Below are 21,191 nucleotides of genomic sequence, written 5' to 3' on the forward strand. Positions count from 1 at the left end.
ATGTTTGTGAATGTAACAAAACTTTTGATCTTCCGCTATAAAGAAATATTTATCTTACTCGCAAATATTATAGGTTATGGTGATGATAATTTTATTAGTTTAAATTCCATTTTAATCATATAAAATTAGAAACAATTTTTAAATTAATATTTATAATATTATTTAACATTTAATATTCTTCCATTCTTACTTTAAACCGCTTAAAGTTGTGTTAAATGATTTTAAGGAATTTTTTCAGAAATTTTTCTTTTTTATAATTTCATGTGAATTTAATATATATATTCAATAAAAATTGATGTTACTCATCAATTCTTATTAAATATTTTGGATGTGATTATTTTATGTGATTAAAAATTTACTTGTCATCAAAATAAAACTAACACAAACATAACCTCGAAATTATTTGCTTACATAGATATCTTTCTTGGGAGTCCCCCCACAAATAATGAGTTTACAGTTATCTTAAATATAATTTTCTATATATTTGTAGGAAAAGATTAGATGTATAAAATATTGAACCTGAAATGACAGATCATATAGCAAATGACGATGGTTCTTTTTGGGAAAAAATATACGTTGCAACCGGAGTCATTGTCAAACCGTGGATCAAAAACATTTTGCGATTCCAGAGCTGGGACAATGCAGTGTCATTTGGAAGTATGACTGAAAATAACATAGAAGCTGCAGAAAAATTTGCTAGAGAAGAAATGGGAAATTTCCTAGACGACGATTCAGATCCGAAAGACTATTTATGGGATCCATTTCAAGAACCCATCCAATTTCAGATTCATGGAAGGAGAGAAAATTTTACTGAAGAAGTTAGTCGAGGTTGTGAAAAATAAAGACATCGAGTTTTGGGCACAAAATTCTACTCGCATCATTCCTGATTCTGCAGTGAAAGACAATTTCAATCTTAAGGATGAAAAAAGCAAATTGAAAAGATCGATTTCAACGACTATTACGACTTTTCAGAAGAAAGCACGTTTCATGGATGAAAAAATGGATTTAATTTTGGATGACATTATTGATATTAACGTGAGTGCAGGCTATGAAGATGCGTCTCAACAGGCAGTCGAATATACAGCTCTCATTCAATGCCCACTTTACGTTCATAAAATCAGTTTAAAAAAGACCAATGTAGGAAACAAATCCGCTAATTGGTCGAGTTCAAGCTTCATGCGACACTTGAAAGTTCATTCCAAGTAGGAGCAAACTGATTCTTCGACGACTACGAAAGAACACGATGAGGTATATCTGATTATACTATCATATTATAAATTTAATAATTATATGACACCAATATAGTTTTTAAATTCGATTTGTAATATAAAATTTTTTGTTCATATAGACGACAGAACAATATAAACATAAACATAAACAAGTTGTAAATTCAGATGTTCATTACATGAACATTTTGCTTCCTCTTTACGATCAGCAAAAAAATTTGCTTCCTCGTGGAGAAAGCAAAATTTTATTGCCAAAATGTGATTTTGATTTTTTAACTTTCATTAATTCTTTAAATTTACCTCAAATGTATACTTTATATATATCGATCGATTCGTCTTGACGTAAGGAATACAATTATTTCATATATAAACTTCAATTTAAAAAATCACAAAATATTATAGCCAAAATGTGAATTTTTGATTTTTTAACTTTCATTAATTCTTTAAATTTAAATTAAAACTATACCTTATATATACCGATCGATTTTTCTTGACGTACGGAATACGATTTTATTATATATAACCTTAAATTTTTCTATTTAAAAATTTTTTCGATTAAAAAAAATTTTTTGGAAAAAGACGATAAAATTGTTTTTTTGGGGTATTTTTTAAAATCCTTTGGTCAGATTTGAGATATTAATATGATAAATGAGCCTACCAAATTTTATCTAAATCCATTAAAACCTGTTAAAGTTATCGTCTAAACAAAAAGGGATCCACACACACACATACACACATACATACATCCGGACAATTGATCAGGATCTCATATAACATGTTTCTATAAAGAAAAAAATTTGTTTCCGCCACTTTGAAAAGTTTTATAAACAAAAGGACTACAAAGCTTCCTCCAGGAGGAAGCAAAATCAAAGAATTTAAGAAGTTGAGAAACTTATTGCTACTGATAAGAATATTTTTTTTATATAAAATATATTTTTTTATTTTTTTTATAATTTATATAAAAATAAATAATTTCAATATTTAAATTATTGATATGCACACATTTTTTTCTGATATTATTTAGAACTTAAAATTATCCTATATTATTAATATTAAAAAAAAATATTTTTGATTATTTAAAACGTTTTATTTTTTACAAAAATTAAATTTTTTAAATACGTACAACTGATTGTTCGAATTCATTAAAAACTTTTTTAAAAATTTGACACTGGAAAATAAGAAAAAATTTGTAAAATTAAAATTAATCAACATTTTCTTTGCTTAAGAGTTATCATTTATTTACATTTTTTCAGAATCTGATATCATTCTATTATAAAAATTAATTTATACCTTTAAAAATGAATTATTTTACAATTTTTTTTATTTTCTTGAAATTGTACTTTTTTAAAAATTCGTACGATTCATTTTTTTGAATCATGATATAATATCAATGATATATCATCAATAATCATGATAGTATTTGATTATTATATTATTCGCTTAATAAATATAAAAATATATTATTGTTAAAGTTTAATATGAAATTTTAATTATCAGGTTATCAACACCTTTCAACAAAACAACGGAAACGAAGGCAATAACCTCAATAATTGTGTCACCATAATCTCTGGACACTCCTCGGGAGACACAGCTGGATTCACGCCTGAATTGGCACCTATAAATCAAACATCTGATCTCCTCACAGAATCAACAAATATGACAACGCTTTTAGAAGACGCTGTGAACTCTTCTGTCTCCACCCATCATGTTTTATAGCAATCAACTAACAACAAACATGCAAAACCATCTCAAGGCAAAAAATCTACTCTCTTAAATTTATTAATTAGATCTCGGAAAAATCAAGATGAAATAAATAATACTCATGCATACCGATATGAAGCTGTTTTGAAAAAAGTGATGGCATACTATTTTCTCGTTGGTGGTAAAATTTTGTATGATTCGTTATTCGCAAATCTTCCTGTGCCACACATAAGCACAATTTATAGAGAAATTCATCATAATGCCGCATCATTAATGGAAGGTGAATGTCGAGTTGTAGATTTAAGCGCATTCCTAAAAGCGAGAAATCTACCGCCGTTCGTATGGTTGAGTGAGGATGGGACGCGAATTTCAAATAGGGTTCAATATGATCACAAGAGCAATCAATTGATTGGTTTTTTTCTACCATTTGATGAAAACGGTATGCCAGTAGCTTTTTCTTTCACTGCTACTTCTGCGAAAGCGATAGAAAACTTTTTCATTAATAATACACCGGCGTCATCATTGTATACTGTGATGGCACAACCAATACAAGATGACGCTCCTGCTTTTTGCCAAATGTTATTTGGAACTGACAATAGGTTTACTACAGATCATGTTCTTAAACGCTGGACTTACATTCGGAAACTTCTTCTTAAACAAGGCATACAAGCAGTTGGGGTCTCAGCTGATGGCGATTCGCGTTTGTTGAAAGCTATGCGCATAGAAACCAGCTTCGGTCTGCAGAAACCAGATTTTTCAGAAGTCGGAATCAACTTTGAAATACCCGAGTTCCATGTTAAATTTAACCCGGATTTTGTGTGCACTCAGGACACTGTGCATATAGGTGGAAAACTACAGAACCGTTTCCTAAACCCATAATTGATCATGCCTATGGGGAATCATTTTGTTTCGTCCGGTCATTTGAATGTTCTAATTAATCTCATTTCAAAAGACAAACATTTGTTAAATCCTTCTGACATCTCACCGGGAGACAAAATGAATTTCGCTTCAGTGATAAAAATTTGTGATCCTCGAATTTGGAATTTATTAGAATTGAATGTTCCCGGTAGCGAAGGTACAACTGCGTATTTGAGAATCATGTACTATGTACTCATTTCATATCTTTGTAAAAAAATGACAAACGCACAAATTCATTAGAGTCATTCATACCATGGCAATTCGGAAGTCAGCAGTGTGAGAGTTTTTATAGAAATTTACGATCTATGACGACAACATTCTCAACTGTTGTCAATTTTACCCTTTTGGAAGCAATTTATCAAATTCAGCGCATACAATATCAAGCTGACATTTCTGTTGAAGATTTTGAACATAAAGGCGAAACAATATTCTTTCCTCGGACTCGTCATTTGAATACGAATTATGAAATTCAAGACAACAAAATCCCATCGCCAACTGCAACACTGCTTAATAACAATCACACTGTTTTGAATAATTTTGATATCAAACAAATTCTTTTATTTGCAAAAACATCAGCTCACAACGATATTTCTCGACTAGGTGTAAACGTCGCTATAAAAGAATCAGAGGAAATTCAAATTCAGAATTTGAAAACAGATTTGATTTCCCAAATCAACGATTCAACTCATCAATTAGAAGATTCTGAAGTCGAAGATGATTCTGCTTTATTCGATGAAACTGTTGAAAATAGAGAAACCAACCTAATTGATGAAGAAAAAGAGGATAGTTTAGAGGATGACATGAAAATTCTTGTGAATTTGAATGGAGAAATAGAATTGCCAGTGGAAAAAAATCGTTGATTTGAAGCCTGATGATGAATGCACTATAGTTTCAGATGCTTCCGGTAATAATTATGTTGTAAAAAAGTCTTCTATTTGTTGGCTTCTGAATACCCAAAAGACGAAATTGAGTAGCGATCGGCTAGAACGGGTCAAAACCTCTGACTATCAAAAACCTTCACTCTCCAGAACGTCCAATTCTGGTTATATCGATTCTGCTGTCGTATGTAAAGAAATTTTTATTGGTGATTGGGGTCTTTTTAAAAAAACTGATGGCCTGAAATGTTTAGTAGGGATGGTTTTGGGTTTCGGTTACATGGAAGGAAAAACATGGAAAAGTCTGGAATATTCCAGCAATTTTGCAAAAATTTCTGGAAATAAAAAACCGATTGGGTTATTGTGCCAGTGGTACAATGTAGACAAAACTGGTACATTATTACCAATTAACGTTTCAGTTCATGGCTATATATGTATTGATTCGTACAAATTGACGTTACCGTACCCTGACAAATCTCTCTCTAGCATAAGCTTCAAGGAAGCTGTATTTATTAAATTCAAGAAGGAAATAAGTTTTGAAGTAGAGAAAAAAACCAAGAGAACATCAAAAAGGCGTAAATTAAAAAGGGAAAAAGTGATTAAATTAAATGATTACACTCGGAATAAGTGTAAAAGCTATTTTCGAAAACGATGTATCTATGTTGCGTTTCTCATTGTTATAAGTTGACATTAAAAAAAGCAGAGTCATGTTTAGTTCCGAACTTTTTAATATTAGCGATCAAATTAAAGTTTATTTAATTTTTTATTTATTTGAAAGTATTATTTGTTTTAAGATAATATTTGTAACGACATATGAGCTAATGGAGATGTGATAAGTCAGAGCGCAATACTTGCTGTGTCTGTATACTTGAGAAAAGGTGTGATATATTCATTATACGAATAAGTGTAGAAGTTATAAGAAAAATCATTACAGGTTAAATTCGACAATTACAGTTATAATTTGCAATTTAGAAATAAGATGGATTATTTCAAGTGTGATTTTTTGTTTTAAGAAATATCAAAATTATTGAGAATATAATTTCTTTCAGAAAAATATTTGTATACGAGAACAACTCGCGGAGCGATAAGTAATAGTCTAATAATGTGATCCTGGTTGTGTCTAAGATAATACATTTGAATAAGTGTTAAAAAATTTACTACGAATAAGAGTACCAGTTATTTTTGAAATTAAAAATTGTCTTTTGCGTCCCTTTTACATAAAAAAATATGTCAATATGAGAAAATTGCGAGTTTTTTTAATTTAGCAAACAATAAAATATTAAAAAATAAATTATTCTTATTAAAATATTTTTATTTATTTGTATACATTCCTTTTCATGAAAACTTTGCGCCGTTAAAAAAGGTAATAAAGGATTTGAGTAGAATATAATTCTACAGATTTTGTCGGATTTTCTGCATACATTCTAGGAAATATATTCTAAAAAAAAGTAAAATAAATTATATACAATTACTTTATAGCCTATTTAAAAATATTCTAAAACGTAATTAGAGAAATTTTTTTAATTTTATTTTTTAAAAATTATTTTAAACGTAATTACAATTTTTAATTAATTAAAATTAAAACTAAAAAATTATTTTAAGTATAAATGTTTTAAATTCATTAATAATTTAATTTTAATTTGTTAAGTCTAATTATTTCTATAATTAATAGTATTTGAAAACATAATTGTGCTTATTAATGTATTTTAAGAAATAATTTTTTATATTTATTTATTTCTTAATTATTATTAAACTAATTTTTTAAATAGTTTTATTCGGTTATAATATAAATTAATAATATAAATTTTTGCCTTATGAAATTATATAAGTTATTTTATTTTCGTTATATATATAGACATAAAAGTTCGTAAATATAATTAAAACAACAGCATTCACTATTATGTATATATATATATATTTATATATAATGTGTATTATATTATTATATGTAATTATATACTTAATACACATATTTAATATATACATATTTTGCCTGTAGCATTCACGCATATTCGTGTTTTTCTTCTTCTTCTTACGCGCATTTTGTTAAATTCTGTTAGATTTCGTCAGATTCCATCCAAGTCTGTCATAGTCTGTCACAGAATGCGTACACAAAGAGCGGGCTCTGACAGAACGCTCAAAAGTGCAAAGAAAGGTAAATTTCTGAATACAAATCTAATTCATCGTTTTACAACGTACTGATTTGACGGAATTCGCATTACATTGCAGATATCGCATACATTTGTAATAATTTGTGAAGTAATGTTTAAATGATTCTTACGGAATCTTAAGTGAAAAACCCCTCGATTTTGAACATATTTTCGGAAATGTAATATCTCAAGATGTAAAAACAATAATTTATTGTAAAGATCTGTCATCTTTTATTAAACACATCGGAAGAGAGAGACAAGTATCACAAACGAATCTAAAAATTGGAATCGATGTCGGGGGTGGATTTCTGAAAATATGTTTATCAATCCAATCAATTGAAAATGAAGAAATAATAACAACTAGACGGTCAACGTATGAGAAAGGTATCTCTCCCAAGCGCTTTAAAGACTCCGATGTAAAGAAAGTTATCTTACTGGTTGTGGCACCTCGTACACAGTAAAATTATTCCAATGATTCCCAATTATGGTCTGAATTAAGGATTAGTGAATTGGATGTCACAATTGCAACAGACTTAAAAATGGCAAATATTTTAGCTGGGATAATGTCTCACAGCAGCAATCATCATTGTACTTGGTGCTTTGCAAAAAAGACAAGTTACATACGTGTGGAATTATCAGAATAGTACATAATACACTGGAATATTATAACAAATGGTGTCAAGCTGATTTACTAAAATCCAATGCAAAATTGCACAATAAGTACAATTTTCGGTAGTATGTTGAAACAACATGAAAAAGAGGCTTTAACTTGGGCAAGCGAATGTTATGTGCAACGTGAAATAACACACAATGGACCAGCATTTAAAGGAAATTCATGCAGACAAGTTTTATGTAAAGTAGATCTTCTACGAAGAACAAATAATTTAGAAATTTTAAAGTACGTTAAAGTTTTTGAAGATTTTAAAAATGTCGTCTATGCATGCTTCGGGAATGATTTAATTGCCAATTTTTCAAACTACATTGCTGCATTTAAAACAAGCTACATATATTTGGGAATTAATATTACTCCTAAAATTCATGCAGTAAGCCGTGCATCACGATTTTAAAAGTGTGTGGAAAAAAAATAAAGTTTCAGTTAATCACCCGAATTATTCACAAAAACTTTTGCAAGCTGTATGCACATTTAATGTTCTTCGCCAAATTATGTTCCTTGAACTCAAAAATGTTCAAAGAAATTTTGTAAAAATGTTAAATAAACTATTTTTCAGTAAATATTTCAAATTTTGTATAAGTTGATTAAATTATATAAATTTTTGCAGTTATATTACACAATGTTTCTTATAAAAACAAAAAATTAGATTTTTAACCTAAAAAATCGATTTTCTCAAAAACAGCTCGATGAAATATTTCGAATTTTTTTGAAAAATACTCAGAAAAGTATCCAGATTCAAGATATGCAAGAACTTTAGAGTGAAGAAACTTTTGGGTTAAAATTTGTCAAGGCACACAGTGATCATGGTCGAGGAGGTTCTAGTTTCAGAGTCAACCAGTCGGAAAATCAAAGAATGAGTGATGAATACTCATTTTTTTAAATGTATTAATATTATTGACGTCAAATAAAAACAAAATGTAACGAACTCTAATTTTATGATATAATAATTTATTATATTCCACTTATTTCAATCAATTAAATATATATTCGTATATTATCGGCACCAGTGACACACATATTACCAGTACGCGTATGCCACACATTTGGGCGGGTTATTTGGACAGCAATGGCACGCCCATTGAGCTGCATTATAGCCGGCACGTCGTCCGATCAATCGGACCGCAGACGGAACATGGCGCGCTATTGGGGAGAATAGATAAGCAGAATAGATTCTTGAACGGGAACGCAATCGTAAACGGAAACGTAAGAATGAGTTAGAGAAGGATACATTGAAAAAAATGTTGCCGAGAAACTCAACTACCATTGGGTAGTTGACTAGAAAGTAGTTAAAATAACTACTTTTTTAGTTAATCTAATCATGTTGATGTAGTTAATGTAACTATTTTTAAGAAGTTAATAAGTAATAGTTGATTTTACGTAAATATGTAGTTAAAGTACAACTACAGGTCGGTAATAAAATTAACTTTCTTAAGGTAGTAAAAACAAGTGGAATTGTAGTCAACTTAAAATTTGAAGAGTAGTAAATCCAACTACTCTTCACCAGTTATATGAAAAGTAGTAAAAGGAATTGTTTTCTTTAATTAATATAACTGCTTTTTGAGTAGTAAATTTTTTGTTGATTTCTATGATTTTATAGACTTTAATAAAATTCTTGTTGTAAAATTAACAAGTCGTCTGTAATTAAAACTACTACTTTAAGTAGTAGACTTTTACTATTTTAATTAATTCGATGAACTTGAAAAACGTTTTTGATGTAAAATTTACAAATCGTTTCTAATTAAAACTACTACTTTAAGTAGTAGCTTTTACTACTTAAAGTGGTTCAATAGGCTTTAGGAACATTTATGTTGTAGAATTAAAAAATCCTTTGCAATTAAAACTATCACTTTAAGTAGTAGATTTTAGTGTACTATGCAATTAAACAACTTATAATATAATTAAAAGATGAAAAATTTAGAAGTAAAAACTTAAAAAGGATAGTTACAGCAACTAATAAAAGTAGTGAAAATGACTACTTAAAATAGTTAAATTACCAATTGGACAAGCAGAAATTAGTCTTCGAGTAGTTTGCAGACTGTCTTAGCGAGCGTGCGTGGTTAGTCGGTTAAGGTATCGGATTGCGAGCGTTAGGGTCGAGGGTTTAATTCCAGTCGGTTAGAAATTTTCTCTGTTAGGTTGAAAAAGCCAATTCTACTGATAATAAACAATTATAAATAATAAATAATTTTATTTTCCTACTTTAAGTAGTAAAATCAACTACTTAAAGTTGTAGTTTTAATTGCAAAAGATTTATTAATTCTACAAAAAAATGTTCTTAAAGCCTATTGAACCAATTTAAGTAGTAAAATCTATTACTTATATCTTGAGTTGTTCTAATAAAAAATTCATATTTTAACCGAAATTTCTAAATATTAATGAAAAATACTATATAATTTATAATTATTTACAATTATATCGATTCGTTTTAATGCAAGGAACACAATTATTTTATATTTAAACTTAAATTTAAATAAATACAAAATTTTTCAGCTAAAATGTGTATTTTCTATTTTTAAACTTTCATTAATTTATTAAATTTACCTCAAATGTAAATTTTACATATACCAATCGATTCGTTTTCATGTAAGGAATACAATTATTTTATCTATAAACTTAAATTTAAATAATCACAAAATTTTATAGCCAAAATGTGAATTTTTGGATTTTTTAACTTTTATTAATTCTTTAAATTTAAATTAAAACTATACTTTATATATACCGATCGATTTTTCTTGACGTAAGGAATACGATTTTATTATATATAACCTTTAATTTTTCTATTTAAAAATTTTTTCGATTAAAAAAAAATTTTTGGAAAAAAGACGATAAAATTTTTTTTTTTGGGTATTTTTTAAAATCCTTTGGTCAGATTTGAGATATTAATATGATAAATGAGCCTACCAAATTTTATCTAAATCCATTAGAACCTATTAAAGTTATCTTCTAAACAAAAAGGGGATCCACACACACACACATACATCCGGACAATTGATCAGGATCTCATATAACATGTTTCTATATAGAGAAAAATTTGTTTCCACCAATTTGAAAATTTTTATAAACGAAAGGACTACAAAGCTTCCTCCACGAGGAAGCAAAAAGAAAAAAAATTCATGAAACCTAAATATTTATTTGGGCGTGATTTTTGTCACGCAATTATACATGAATTAAAGTTTGCAGAACTTTTTCTTGAAAAAAAATTACAGAACAAAATTCATCTCTGGATAGATAAAAATAAGAAAAAAATTCTTGATAACTCAACAATTGTTTAGTGTGATTCCAAATATCGTATACTGTTTCTATAAAAATTCCAAGAATTTTTCCTGGCAGAAATAAATAATTGTATCAAAATTATCATTTTTTTTGTCAAAATCGAAATTTTCCGATATTTCGTTGAATTTTCGATTAAAACAAATAGGAAAAAAAAATTTCTTGATTACTCAACATTGGTTTGGCGTGATTTCTCTCGACGAATCCTGTTTGTATAAAAATTCACAAAATTTTTCCTTACAAAAATAAATTTAGGAAACAAAATTATTATTTTTTGTCAAAATCAATATTTTTTGTTTTTATCGTTTTTTTTCGCAATTGTAAAAGAAATTATTGCATTTTCAAAACTTATTTGGCGTGATTTTTGTCAGGCAATTATACCTGCATTCAAACTTTCAGAATTTTTCCGCGCAAAAAAATTTACGGAACAAAATAATCGTTTTACGTCCATTATATAGTATGGAAACTTGCAAATATCTCGAAAAGTACGAATTTTCGTAAAAAATGTTCAAGACAAAAGTTGTTCCGAACAAAAAGATCTACATCTTTGAAACCAAAAAATTGGGCCCGGGGCCCAATGTTGGGCCATACGGCCTTACATTGAGCCGTGGAATCTTACATTGGGCTCAGTGCTTAATTTGAAAAGTAGCTTCGAATCCCAATCCCAGACATTGGGCACATTATTTTGGGCGCTTATACAACATGTCTGAACGCAGAATTTCATAGGGATTATGAATTTGATAGTGGTCTCATTTAAGAAAACCACTTTTTTCATTGTATGGCCCAACATTGGGCCCCGGGCCCAATTTTTTGGTTTCAAAGATGTAGATTTTTTTGTTCGTAACAACTTTTGTCTTGAACATTTTTTACGAAAATTCGTACTTTTCGAGACATTTGCAAGTTTCCATACTATATAATGGACGTAAAAGCTAAGATGCGCGCCGCACAGGACGTTTTAATTTTTTTCTCGCAAAGTTCTTGGCGTCTCATTATAAAAATTATAGTAGTTATTTTTAACATCATGGGCAATAATTAGAAATTTTTTTTTTGAAATCGAATGGTAGTTTTTTCAAAAAATGAATTCAACATTTTTTTTGACTTTTTTCCGGGCAAAATTTTTTTTTTTCATGAACTATTTTTTTTTTAAATGGCATCTTATTGTGAGAATTTAAAAAAAAATTGATCTCATTTGGATAACAAGAAAAAAAGTTACATGTTTTTTTTTTAAATGACATAAATTTTGAATTAGAGATATCTCAAGAGATTTTGAAAAATTGTTTGTGGGCTTCCATTCTGTATAAATAAAAGAATATATTCTAGCGCTGTGCAAGTTTTTAAAATTCGAACCGCTCCATATGAATTAACATGGGCTCGAATCGAATATTCCATCCGAGCCCATACAAAATTCGAACTTTTGCACAGCTCTAATATATTCACAAGGTTTCAACAAAATTGCTCCAGTCATCAAAAATTTCTTGTGATCACATCCCATGGAATTGCTCTATACAAGAACATGTCTCAATTCCGGATGCTGAACTTGTACAAGAACATGTACAAGAACTTGTACATTTTCTTGTTTAAGTTTTTTCAGTCGGATACTGCATGTAGGAAGAAATGGTTTCTTCAATTACATAAATCATAAAAATAATTATTTTCAACACTTATTTTAACTAGGGTCAGCCGGGGTAAATCCGAACGGGGGGTAAATCCGAACGCTAATTATTTCAGCTTAATTAAAATTTTTAAAAATAAGTTCGATATGAGAATTTTTACCTCAGATCCTCTTCAAGAGATTCTAAGTATTATCCCATTTTTCGTTTGTTAATTATCAACAGCATAAACAAAGATAACGAGTATTGCAAAAAAGATTGAAAATCAAAGATGACACTCTTTCAGTATTTTGTCTCATATTTGAAGAAAAAGAAGCTAAAAATTTATTTTATTATTTATAATTGTTTGTTATGAATACTAGAACAGAAACTATTTTTCATTTTTGCCTTCTGTCAAATTTTATTAATAATATCAGACCGTTCGTATTTACCCAGGAAAATTGGAAAACCGGGGAAAATCCGAACGGTATTTTCAATCATTTTTTTTTACATCAGAGCCACACAAAATTGTTTTTATTTCATTACACTATTATTTTAACATTATAAAAGTTTTTCTTTCTATACCTATCCTCGTTAGTAATTAATAAGCAGAAACTTAATCTCTGTTCTCTCGAAGGAGTGTTTCAATTTTTTTGCCAAATGGTTTGTTGAAAAAAGTTTTTCAGGATCTTAATAAAATTTGGTAATCTACGGTTTTTGGGGTTGCTAATTACCAATTTGAAGTCAGTTTTTCAAAATTCAAAATGGCGGACGAGAATTAAAAAATTCATTGGATTCGCTCGAAAATTGTTACTCGGGGGGTTTCAGGGTCGCTGATTACGAATTTTTGATCATTTTTAAAAATAAGTTTTAGCAAAGTCCGCCATTTTGAATTTAAAAAATTTGATTTTTATTTTTGTATTTACATTCAATCACTCCAAAATACTTTCTGTACCAAGTTTTGCAAAAATCCGTTATGATTTGATAAAGTTATTGAAGGTTTTAATTGTGTAATGCATTTTAACTTTTAACCTGTTTGATTTTTGTATTTATATATGATGCATTATTACATAATAGGTTTATTATCGTATTTTTTTTGAGTTTTTATATAAGTTTAACAATTGCAATACTTTAAATTTATTTTCCCTAAGATTTTTCTGAAATACAGTGGCGTTCGTATTTACCCCGGTATTTTAGGAAAGTTGCAAAGTATCGAGGTAAATACGAACGCTAAGTTTCCTGCGATTGTAATTTATCAAAAAATTTTGCTACCCCATAAAATAGTTCTATGGAAGTAAAGTAACAACTTCATGCACCAGAATACCGAAAGTATTTTTTTTTTAAAGAAAAAACTTATGTTATTGTTGAAACTTACTAAAAGCGTTCGGATTTACCCCGGTTGACCCTACATGAAAACAGTAAATCAAATTTTTTTCTGCAACTAATAAGAAATGTTTCTTTCATCTACACAAATCCTAAAAATAACAATTTCTAACAGTAGTTTTAACTTTTAAAATGTTGTAAAGCCATTTAAAATCACATGACAGTTATTTCAACTACAAATATTAGTAATTTTAACTAGGTGAAATTGACTATACTAAAATTTAGTACCACCAACTGTCTGAGTTTAGTTTAAATGATTCTGAATATGGTACTTTTAACTGCTTTTTTTTAACTACATATTTTCAGTCATTTTTAACAATGCTATTTTTTTGTGGGTGACATGAATAAGGTTGGATTTACATGTTGGTGTAAATGCAGAATGCAAAACCGAAAATAATGAGAGCGAAAAGGACAGGGATATATCACTATCCTTTTCACTCTCACTATTTTCGGTTTTGCATTCTGCATTTACATCAACATGTAACTCCATCCTAAGAATAAATTGCCGTCTTGCGATTCGTATTCATCCCGTTTTCTGATCCGTCAGGACGAGTTGAAAGAAATGGAAATGAATTACCATTAAAAAATGACAAATTTTATATTTTAATTAAATAATACTACACACAAAAAAATAGCATTGGTAAAAATGACTAAAAATGTGTAGTTAAAAAAAGCAGTTAGAAGTACCATATTCAGAACCATTTAATCTAAACTTAGACAGTTGGTGGTACTAAATTTTAGTAGTTAATTTCACCTAGTAAAAATTACTAATATTTGTAGTTGAAATAACTGTCATGTGGTTTACAAATTTTAATAGTTAAAACTACTGCTAAAAATTGTTATTTTTAGGATTTGTGTAGATGAAAGAAACATTTCTTATTAGTTGCAGAAAAAAATTTGATTTACTGTTTTCATGTAGTTGAAATAAGTGTTGAAAATAGTTACTTTTATAATTTGTGAAAGAACCAATTTTTCATGGTAGCAGAAAAACACCTAGACTTACAGTTTTTATGTAGTTAAAATAAGTGTTGAAAATAGTTATTTTTATGATTTGTTTATTTGAAAGAACCATTTCTTCTTAAATACAGAAAAACAATTAGACTTACAGTTTTCATGTAGTCACTACTAATGTAAAGACTGTCGTTCAAGTCTAACATATAATTTCTGTTGTAGAGTTAACTGTTATTTTGTAGTAAATATTACTATTTTTAGCAGTTGAAAAAGTTTTTATGTAATGTTTGAAAAGTATTACTTAAAAGAAGATAATAAGTATTAAAAGTAGTAAATTTGACTACATTGGATAGTAAAATTAACTGCATAGTGACAAGAATGTCCTCAAATATTACATATTTGTCTCAACTACTTTTTGTTAATAGGCGCCTCCTAGAACTATGAAAATTAGTTACTGCAACCTAATGAAACAGTTAATGTGAATGACAAAAAATCATTGAAATAACTTCTTTATTTGGTTAAATTTACTGTAAAAGTGGTAATTTTTACTATACTTTACAGTTAATATGACAATTTTTACAAAGTTGTTTCAACTACTGTTTGTCCATAGGCGTCTCCTGGAACTAGGAGAAATAGTTAAAATGTAGTCAAATTTACCATGAATTTTTTTGAGTGCAATTTATGTTCGTTTGATAGGCTGTTTTTAATCAGATAGTATGTATAACTGATTCCAAACGACTGCAATAAACATAAAATAGAACTCAGGGGACATTCAAAAAATACGTAACGCTTCCAGGGGGAGAAAGGGGCGATCATTGATTGCATCCTGTAAGGGGAAGTTGTATACCCCCACTCTACCTGCCGGGCCGGGCGATCATCGATTGCGACCTGTAAAGGGAATGAGTATTTCAAAAAAAAAAATAAAATTTTTAATTATCAACGTTGATTCAATATTTCTTTGCATCGAAAGCAATTTTTCTCGTTTAATAATTATTTATTTCAAGGCTAGAAGCCTTTAAAAAACGTTGGTAAGCCTGCATGTAAAGGGAAAATGTTGATTAATTAAAACTTTTTTTGAACTAAATGCACTCTTAAAGTTAGATGCACGGAAAGAAAATAAATATTAAATTTTATAAAAGCATTTTCAAATTTTGTAAAAATATTTTCAAGTGCGAAAATAATGCAATAATTGATATTTATAAAATGTTTAAACCATGTTGTTAACACTTAATATATCAATATTGAATAGTCTAAATCCAATAAAATAAAGAAAACGAAAATTTACTTTTCCAAAAATACTATTCGTTTGCAGATACAAATTCAGGTTTGGTCGCTAGATTCAAAAACGTCTTACCTAACTATCCTTGCCCCATCCTTCCCTACTGTGCGCCTAAGATGTTTTTTAGTGTTGTCAAAATTCAAATTCTCTATTTGAAGAAAAGTGATCAATTTCACGTAATCTATTAAATTGTAGACCTTAGTACAATGCCATTACGTACTTTTTAAGGTCTGTTAAGCTGGCACCACAAGTTTGATATTTTAAAATATCTCCTAGGTGAGAATTTAGGGCTCAATTAGGGCTAATTACCGCTAAAAATGAAAAATTTACCGCTCTTTATTTTTTTTAAAAAAAGCGGTTGGTGCTACCTTAACGTTGAGCTGGCACCAACCGCTTAAAAAACCAAATAAATAAAGAGATAATTAAAATTCTACCATACCATAATTTAGGGCTCATTTAGGGCTTTCAAATGGACATAGAAAGAATTTTCAAAAAAAATTTCAAAAACAAAAACACTCTACTCTATTTTTTTTAAAAAAAAGGGGTTGATGCTACCTTAACGTTAATCTGGCATCAACCGCTTAAAAAACCAAATAAAAAACGAAATATTTAAAAATCCACCCTGACACAATTTAGGGCTTATTTATGGCTTTCAAATGGAGATAGAAAGAATTTTCAAAAAAAATTCAAAATCAAAGAACACAATCAACCATATAGTTTTTTTTAGAAAGGAGTTGGTGCTACCTAAACTCTTAGCTGGCACAACTAACTTCAAAACCCAAATAGAAAATCAGATATTAAAAATTTTACTTTGCCATAATTTAGGGCTCATTTAGGGCTTTGAAATGGACGCAAAAAGAAATTTAAAAAAAAATTTCTAAATCAAAAAAAATCTTTATATTTTTTTTAAAAAGGAGTTGGTGCTACCTTAACTCTTAGCTGGTACAACTTACTTCAAAACCCTAATAAAAAATCGGCTATTTAAAATTTGACTTTGCCATAACTTAGGGCTCATTTAAGGATTTGAAACGGTCGAAGAAAGAATTTTCAAAAAAATTTTTAAAAAATATATGAAGCAATGTTTTTTTGATTTTAAAGTTTTTTTAAAAATTCTATCTACGTCCGTTCGAAAGACCTAAATAAGCCCTAAATTATGGCAAAGTCAAATTTTAAATATCTGATTTTCTATTTGGGTTTGGAAGTGAGTTGTGCCAGCTAAGAGCTAAGGTAGCACCAACTCATTAAAAAAAATTAAGATTTTTTTTCAATTTAGAAATTTTTTTTTAATTTCTTTCTACGTCCATTTAAAAGCCCTAAATGAGCCCTAAATTATGGCAAAGTCAAATTTTAAATAGCCGATTTTTTATTTGGGTTTTGAAGTGAGTTGTGCCAGCTAAGAGTTAAGGTAGCACCAACTCCTTTTTTAAAAAAAACTATATGGTGGAGTGTGTTCTTTGCGGTAAATTTTTCATTTTGAGCGGTAATTACCCATAATTGAGCCCTAAATTCTCACATAGGAGATATTTAAAAATATCAAACTTGCGGTGCCAGCTTAACAGACCTTACATTTTACACCTGATCTTTACATTTTTCAACATTCTACAATATTCCTTATCTGATTTTTACAACAATTGACCATTGACCTATCTCTAAGTTGATCTTGAAAGTGCAAATCCTATAAATTAATCCTAAATCAATATAAGACATTAATAATAACTGGAGTATCAAGACTTCTTTGCAAAAGTCAATAATAATATAAGGAATTGGCAGTTTTTCTTAATATTTGTATTTTTTCAGTTTAATATTAAAATTTGGGTTTTCATATAGGTACTATCTCACTGGATATAAAAATGAAAAGTATAGCTTGAGAAATTTTACACGGAGAGAACTCTGTTACAATTGAAGCATGAGCAATCGTACTAATATGGCGTTCACTGATTTGCTCGGAATCTGTCCTAAAATTGCATGGAAACAAGCGAATCGTGCACTAATAGTAAAAGAGTTCTTTCCCTGTAGCAGAATAAACAAAATGATAAATATCAGTTCTAGTAAATAAAGTAAATAAAGCAGGAAGGAATTTTAGTATACACTGAAAAAGAAATAGTATTGAACCAAGAAAATTTTACTTGATTCAAGAAAATCGTGGGACTGAATACGGTCAAATCAATTATGCTACTATTTCAAGAAAACCATTTACTTGGTACAGTATATTTGAAAGAAGAACATATGTTCTTGATCCAAGGAAATATGGAATTCGATCAAAAAATTAATCGACTTCTGTGAGTGAAATATTTTCTTGTTCTAAGAATATCTGTAGTCAAATCAATTATTGCATTGGATTCATTTAAATCTTTGTAATGTTGGTTCAAGTAAGTAAAGATATAATCAAAATATTATTTACATTGTCAGAAGAACGCATGTTCTTGGTCCAAGAAAATATGGAATTCGTCTAAGAAGTTAATTGACTTCTAAGAAATGTAAAATATATTAAGTCAAGATCATACATATATATTAAATCAAGAAAATATTTTCTTGACTTGAGAAAACTTATGGAGTTCAAACAAAATAATATTTTTCCAATAAAAGTAAATAATCACTTGAATTACCCCCCCCCTCCTACACCCCTTCCTTATCCCACCATGTCTAATTCATAAGTCAAACATTTTTATTTATTATTATTAATATTCATATTTTTTATTATTTATTTAAATAATGTTTATTTTACATACATATTTACTGATTTACTGATCTACTGATTCAGATTGAGATTAATCTGAATCAATAGAAATTTTACTAATTCATTAATTACATTACTAATTCATTAATTTTCATTTTAACTGAAGTTTCAGTTATTTTTTGAAATTTACTAATATAATTAGTCAATATGCAAGCAATAGAAAACAACTTATGTAAATCAGTAATTTGTATATAACATAACCTTTAAAATTAACTATTAAATCAGTAGATTTTATGGCCGCCGCCATATATTTATATTACTGATTCAATCAGTAAATTTCTACTAATTGTCAGTTGCTCAAATCTCGCCATGGCAATTAGTAGATTTCTACTGCTAATCAGTAAAATATGACTGATTCAGATTTAGAGAGTAGACTACTATGCCATCCTGACTCAATTGACGAATTTCAAAAACTCCTATTTGATTCAAGAAATGAAAATTCTTCAGACAATATTTTATTATGTTGCTTAAGAACATAATATTCTATATTGAATACTTTTTGGTACTTCGGGAAAATAAAATATTGGGTTGCGATAATAACATATTTACTTCTGCCAAATACTAAATTCTTAATTCAAGAACTATGCGTTAATCAAGTTAAAACAAGTATTTACTTATATTAATATTCGCATTTTCTTGACTCAAGACTATATTAGCGTTGAATTAAATAAAAAATATTTTCAAGGAAACAAAAAAATGATTTCATTCAAGATTATATCACTATTTCAACTGAAAAAATAAATTATTTCATTTAAAATAATATAACATTATTTCTAGAAATTGAATGTTCTTGAAACAATATAATATGAAAATGCTTAAAGTATATTAAACTCTTGGATTGATAAATGTTTAATTCAAACAATATAAATTTTAATCAAGTTGAAAAAAGTATTTATTTCTATTAATCTTTCCATTTTCTTGGATCAAGACTATGAGTATTAGATTAAGTAAAAAGTTGTTTTGAAGGAAACAACAAAACGATTTGACCCAAGAAAATAAAATACTCAACGTAAATCACTTGACATGAGAAAATAATATTCTTGACTCAATTCTTTTTCTGTTCTTGACGGAAGTAAAACATTTCGCTTGAAACAGTAAGATATATTTACTTGTATGAAACTCATATTTTCTTATTTCAAGAACATTGCTCAATGCTCAAAATTACTTGACTCAATAAAATAAATTTCTTCCAGTAAGAAAATCAATCAAAAATCAGTTTCAAGTAAAGTACCTCAAGTAAATGCATTAACTTGATTTAATTAACTTTTTCTTCAGTGTAGGAAGTATTTATGCTTGCATATTTGAAAATCCTGTGCAGGTTCACCGAATAATGAAAATTTTTCTCTTACCTTAAAATTCTGAGGAGACAAGAAGAATAACTATAAACCATCTCTAAGCTGTTCAGCAAAGTTGTAAATGTTGTATATCATGACAAATGATACAATGAGTGTTTTAACCATTTTTCAAGTCTTATAGAAGGTACTCAAATTTTCACCTGAAGAATTCTTACTTTAATCTCTCACAATGTACATTTGTAAAGCTGTTATTTTCATTGAATTTTAAAAAATACATCTTTAATAAATGAATACAAGAGGCCATTTAAACAAAACAAACAAACAATCTTTAATAACTGTAGTCATATTAAGAAATCATTCAATATCCACACCTGCAATCTATAAAATATATCACAAACTCTTTACTATCATACCTAGTGCAAAAATTCATTTTCTTGTGTAGTATAAGTAATATCTTATATACAAACAATTGTTAAGTTTTTTTCTTTTCAATAAAAACGGTTTGTTGACATAACCTATATAAAAATGACAGCTACAACCAAAACATAAATAAAAATATTTTCATGAGCGGATGTTTTGGTTTCGAACACCATTAAGGTATAACCACAATAACTTCGCGAAAGTTTATGGCGTATGGGCCAACGCACAATAGTTTCGCGCGAAAATCATTCTTGACCACTGAACTCTATAGGCCAACGCACAATAGATTCGCGAAAGTACGGAAGCCTGTACGGCTCACGAGCGTCTCGGACGCAAGTGGCGGTGTTTCGTACCACAAGTAGCACGAAGTCCGTCCAACTTGTGGCAAGTTCGTTAGTTCGTGCCACTTGTGGAAAGTGGATTTTTTGAAGGGTCATTCACAAATATGACAATTCCGTTGGATCCTGTTGCTATCTATTTCGTCAGTGCTTTTCATTTCAAGTATAATTTCATCCGGGCAAGTCCGTTAATGTTTTTGAATAAAAATGAATTTGTTATTTTTTAATTGAAAATATATGTAAAAGATTACATTTCAGTGTAAACAAATGATATTGACATCTTTATTAATCTTAAATATTCATAAAAATATACTTTTGATTTAAAAAAATAAAATCCTCTTCATGTATTTTAAATTAAAAAATGACAACATAACCAAAAAATCTTA

At 28.5% G+C, this 21,191-nt stretch overlaps 1 protein-coding gene across 6 annotated transcripts in view; it reads right to left on the bottom strand.

The window, feature by feature from the left end:
* LOC127286681 (lysosomal-trafficking regulator) overlaps positions 1-20,829 on the bottom strand; it is a 179,628-nt gene extending 158,799 nt beyond the window's left edge. The window contains exons 1-2 of one of the 6 annotated variants that reach the window (XM_051313209.1): positions 20,515-20,815; positions 20,102-20,425 (exon numbers count right to left, since the gene is read on the bottom strand). The gene's annotated coding sequence lies outside the window, so the exon portion shown is untranslated. Of the gene's footprint in view, positions 1-20,101 lie in introns of all 6 variants that reach the window. The other 5 variants (XM_051313200.1, XM_051313218.1, XM_051313226.1 and 2 more) reach the window with 5 other exon arrangements.
* Between the last annotated feature and the right edge of the window lie 362 nt (positions 20,830-21,191).

This window comes from Leptopilina boulardi, unplaced genomic scaffold (assembly GCF_019393585.1).
Source record: "Leptopilina boulardi isolate dan_hultmark-lab unplaced genomic scaffold, ZJU_Lbou_2.1 LbouV2_122, whole genome shotgun sequence".
NCBI lineage: Eukaryota > Metazoa > Arthropoda > Insecta > Hymenoptera > Figitidae > Leptopilina > Leptopilina boulardi.